Genomic DNA, 5,491 nt, shown 5'->3' on the forward strand with positions numbered 1-5,491 from the left:
TCGGTGCTTAACAGGTTAACCGTGCTTTACCTGAACCTTATCGTGACACTAGAGAGGATGGCAGGATTGTAATTTCCCATGTTCAGTGAATGTAACAGGGGCAACTTTCCGAAGCAAAATATCTGAAAGCATACAGCACGATGCGGGGTGTGTCTCTGGACATCTTTAGACTGGAATAGCGGGGGCACGCCCAGTACGTGAACTCGCCTCGCAGGTGCACAAGCCAGGACAAAGTACATCTGACTCGAGAGCAAACTTGCTCGAATCCGAGTCCAAGTCGGAGCGTCAATGTACAAGCCAAGTCTGAGTCATCGCAGGCGAAGAATTCACGAGTTCGAGTCCGTGTCAGTCAGTGCACGAGTCGAGTCACGAGTCCTGAAAATCGGCCCTCGAGTCCGACTCCAAGTTGTGGAGCACCATCGACTCGTGTATGGAAAGATCACAGGCAGTGCAGGAAAGTGATCTCGGCAAACAATCTCGACATGTTACTACAGAAACAGTGTTCTTTTTTCAATGTCCAGGAGTAAGTTAAAAAGGAGACAAGGTGGGCACCTCAGGAAGTGTTACGAATATTTAATAAAGTAGCGTTGTAGTGGATTTTAGAAAAGGTTTCACAGCTCTGATCGAAGAGAGAGAGAGAGAGAGTGTCTCCCCGCTCTCATATATATCATCCTGTAGTTTCCTTCTATTGGTAGCATCGATGAGGGACGTGTCTTCCTCTCAGCTTCATGGTGACGTGTCCTTAAGATTTGTCTCCCGCAAGTGATTAATAACGTCAATAACGAGCATTAGACATTGTGTGCAAAATAAAACAGTGTATTCATTTTAAATTCCAGCACACATATATTGATTTTATTTCTCACAACAGTGTTGGCAAACTCCCTCTTTAGGCTTAGCAGACGATAACATTTGGTTAACCATAAAAGGCCTTATCGCATTCCACTTGATGATTGCCTTTCCTGCCACTGAGAAGTCAGAGGTTCTTCACTAGGAGTCCCAGCAGTTCCTGTATGTCTTGGATGAGAGAGTCTAAAAATGAAATGTGGAAAAGTACAGATATAGAGAAATGATAAGTCTAGCTTATCAGTACATGATAAATCAGGGAGCAAGCAATACGTTTAGGGAAAACATTTAACTAAATTGTGAATGGTCTTAGTCTGGCTCTCTTGACCACTGCTGGTAGATGGAGTACAAGGAGAGTCTGTGCTTCCGGATGCAACTGCAAAGGAGTAAATATCCACTTAATAATCTGCTTAAATAAATATTGGATTTAAAATAATTACTTTATTAAGAGGTCCCATGTCATGCTTTTCCGGTTATTACCCGTCCCCTTGTGTGTTATGAAGGTTTTTATGCATGTAAACGGTGTGCAGAGTCAAAACCCTCAAAGTACACCCTGTAGCGAGTAAAACTCTAACACAGAAAATACCTCCCCAAAACGCCTCGTTGAAGATACGCCATTGTCCATTGTTTACTTCCTGGGTATTGTGACGTAGGAATGGCCAGTAGCCGCGCCCAGAGCTATGGCGCGATACGGTCGTGCGTTACCCGGAACCAAATGGACCAATCCGTGGAACGCTACGTCCGCGGAGCCGTTACATTAAGCCCCCGCTGATTGGTCCAAATTGACCAATCCATGGACTTCCTCACACACACACTCAGTGCAGGCAGCTCTGCTGATTTCTCCTCCCTGGCTGCAGGCTGATAACAGACAGATGGGATCGCGGCGAAATTCTCTCAGCGTTTATCAACCTTTTTCTTACTCAATATCAAGCCACACTTATTGTTTTTACTTCGGCTGTGACTTTCTGTGTGCTCAGGATGAGTTTGGCTGTGTTTCGATGTATATCGCTAAACAAGGAAACCACACATCCACGGAGCTCAGCGCGATTCACAACGTCCCGACCAATCAGAGCACGCTGTGCTCACAGGGAGGGTGGGGGCTGGAGCTATTGGAGCTACAACGAGCCGTTAAAGACAGAGAGTGAAATTCAGTGAATACACGTAGTTTACAGAGATGCTGTATAACAAACCAATGTGAGTTTGGACAATTTCACAATATAAATCTATTCTAGTAGACCTCAACAATGGAATTATGATCAGTGGAAATGGCCATGACATGGGACCTTTAACAAAAGAAAACCCAAGTTCCCATCAGCAAAAACACGTGGGTTTGCTATCCTGGCTCCAAAATGGTGGAATGAGCTCCCCATTGAAATCAGGACAGCAGAAAGCTTGCACATCTTCCGGCGCGGACTGAAAACTCATCTCTTTCGACTCCACTTTGAGCGATAGAATTACTAGCAAAGCACTTATATACGGATAAAGGATTGGCTTATCTAAAGCCAGTTGAGTAGCACTTGAAATGTTTTAGCTCTATGAAACCTGATGTACTTATATGATTCTGTTTTCTTCAAGTTTGTATCTTGTTGGTCAAACGCACTTATTGTAAGTCGCTTTGGATAAAAGCATCAGCTAAATGCAATGTAATGTACAAATACAAACCTGTGGCTAAACCCCGCTTCCGTTTCTCTCCAGTTCTACATATTTTTGGTTTAGGTTGCCCGTCCTCGTCCTCCTCAAGCCAAACCACTGTTGGTGACCCTTCTCCTGATGGTTCACTTTGCTCCTCCTTTAAACAGTAGTCGGGACACATGACAATGTTACTTGAAGGTCCCCTGACATGGCCATTTCTACTGATCATAATTCCATTGTTGAGGTCTACCAAAATAGATTTACATTGTTCAATGTTCCGAAATCACATTGGTTTTCTCATACAGCATCTCTGTATAGTATGTGTATTCACTCTGTCCTACACGCCTTGTTGGAGCTCCTGCCCCCCCCCAACCCCCTATGAGCCCACTGTGCTCTGATTGGTCAGGTCACCCACTCTGTTCTGATTTGCTGGATATCAGTGTTTATGTGGTAGTCCTCCCTGGACATTTCTGGGTGCAAGGCCTAAGAGTATATAATTTCCGTGGGATTTGGGAGAATGAATAACAGGCAGAGCCCATCGCTCTGAAATCTGTGATGCAACCGGCTGGCCTGCATTGTTATCACCCAGGAAGAGCGCCTCTTCAACCCCTCTTCATAATAGGAAACAGCCGTGGACAGCTGCTAAAGGTAGAACTACAAACAATCCTCCTAAATCACCAAGTGTGCCAATCCAGAACAGATACGCTCCACTGACAAAGAACCGGAGATCTCTTTCTGATTACCTGGATAACCTGTCCTCTTCACACAGCAGGGTAAGGACCAACAGCTACTCCAAAAGTAAAAGGCTAGAGGGAAAGCTAACAACTGGGCCTGAAACTCTGATTGTGGGTGACTCTGCTGTAAGAGATGTAAAAAGTCTGTGTAGTAAGAAGTACTCTGTTTTCCCAAGGATATGGTCTCTGACTTGGCTGAGAAGATCCTGAATATTGGGGCTGAACATCCGACTGTGAAGAATGTTGTACTGCATATTGGAACAAATTATGTTTTGAAAAATCCGTCAGAAGTGCTGAAAAAAAGACTTTAAATGTCTGTTGGAAATTGTCAGCTCCCTAAGTGCGGAGGTGTTCATCAGTGGCCCTCTACCAGAGGTGTGGACTCGAGTCACCAATTTGATTACTTTGGACTCGACTTGACAAAATCACAAAACACTTGCGACTCGACTTGGACTTGAACACCAATGACTCAGCACTTGACTTGAGCCTTCTGACTTGAGGTCACTTGATAATTTAATTCAGGGGTCTCCAACACGCCGATCGCGAGATGCCGCTAGAAGAGCAGACTCCCGTCGCGGAGAGCAGAATCTTCAGCTGCTGCAACTCTTGCTGTGAATCCATGCAGGCAGGGGCGGGACTCTATTTTGCTGAGTCACCATACGGCCAATCATATGCGAGGACACACTAGGATCATACCATTATGTGAAAGAAGGGTGGGGGGCAGACGCTCCAAAGACAGCAGGTGTAGTGGTACAGGCCAGCTACAGGGCGACAGGGAGAAGGGGAGCCGGATTTAAATTCAAGCGCGTAGGAAAAAGTCAAGAAATTTGCATCTGGCTGCATTTCAATGATATTGGAGAAAGCAAAGCTGAGTGCAGGATTTGTTAAATGAAAATAACCTTCAGAGCAGGGTTTTTTTTTTGGTAACCACTCAGGATTTATTGTCAGAGGTGGGAGAAGTTCAGATCTTGTACTTGAGTAAAAGTACCAGAGTGTAGGAATACTCGGTTACAATAAAAAGTTCTGCATTCAAAATGTTACAAGTAAAAGTACAAAAGTATTAGCATCAAAATATACTTAAAGTACCACCTGCAGATGGATCTAGATGCATGTGTTCTTTTCCCCATAAAGACCGCCTCGCTGCACATTATCCCTTGCATAAAGATAGATTGTGGTTCCCTTATAACATGTTGTACACAGTGGAAATAAACATTCTGGTCACCTTAACATCAGGGATCTTATACTATAATTCCCTCGAAGCACAGGCAGACACAAGTGGCTTTCTGATAACGGGTTTATTCCTCTGAATCCACCGTGAAAACTACACAAATAAATAGTATAAATGACAAACACAGTTTCGTGTTAGACACACAATAGCATGCACAGCATGTGAGATAACTACCAAGGTAATAAACATAAAAGTAATACAAACACAACAACATACCTCGTTGGGCTGCATGCTCTGTAAACAGAGGGAAGTATTCTTCAGTTCTCTTCACAGCTTATATGTTTAAGAAAGAATACAAAACTAATGGAGCTGTAAGTATCCGTGCATCTTACTCTGCGGGTGCTTCTCATGTTCTCGCGCTCTAACTCACGCGAGAACAGCATAACGAGACGTGAGCTTGGACTTCAAAATAAAAGACGAAATATTGCACGCATGAAACATTACAACAATAATAATTAGTACACTTAGAAAATACACATTACAGTTAAATTATGAACATGTAAAGGTTGCACTTACATATACATTAAACTCCTTCTGAATCAAACCGGTAGCCTTACCTTACTGATCCCTCTTAAAATAGAAAAAAACACGTTACTTTACCAGCAGAGAGAAAATGGATTAATAAATTATTAATGTGACTAATAAAGAGCAGTTTGATTATTAAGTATTATTCTGTTGATGGATGTCATTACATTTGGTGAAAAGCACATAATGACTTGTTTAAGACTCGTTTTGTCAAAGTTTAGGACTTGGACTTGACTTGAACTTGCCCATCCTGACTTGAGACTTGACTTGGACTCGAGCGCAAAGACTTGAGACTTGACTCGGATTTGCAAAACAATGACTTGTTCCCACCTCTGCCCTATACCGCCACTCAGAAGAGGAGTGGAGAGATTCAGCAGATTGTTTGCACTGAACACTGAACGTGGCTTTCAACTGCCTGTACTGACCATTCTATCAATTTTATTGACAATTTTAACTTTTTCTGGGACCGCAGACATCTTTTTAAGGCAGATGGAATTTGCCTGAACAAGTCAGGAGTAAAATTGTTTAT

The 5,491-nt window shown here is 43.2% G+C and overlaps 1 long non-coding RNA gene across 1 annotated transcript; it reads right to left on the reverse strand.

Annotated features, from left to right (window-relative positions):
• Nucleotides 1–687: 687 nt before the first annotated feature.
• LOC307036840 lies at nt 688–4,776 on the reverse strand. Its single transcript, XR_013807489.1, has 3 exons — nt 4,654–4,776; nt 2,506–2,632; nt 688–1,029 (listed from the first exon to the last, which is right to left on the reverse strand). It is a non-coding gene; the product is annotated as an uncharacterized lncRNA (long non-coding RNA).
• Nucleotides 4,777–5,491: the final 715 nt, after the last annotated feature.

The sequence above is a fragment of the Notothenia rossii genome (genome assembly GCF_949606895.1).
Source record: "Notothenia rossii genome assembly, chromosome: 4".
Classification (NCBI taxonomy): Eukaryota; Metazoa; Chordata; class Actinopteri; order Perciformes; family Nototheniidae; genus Notothenia; species Notothenia rossii.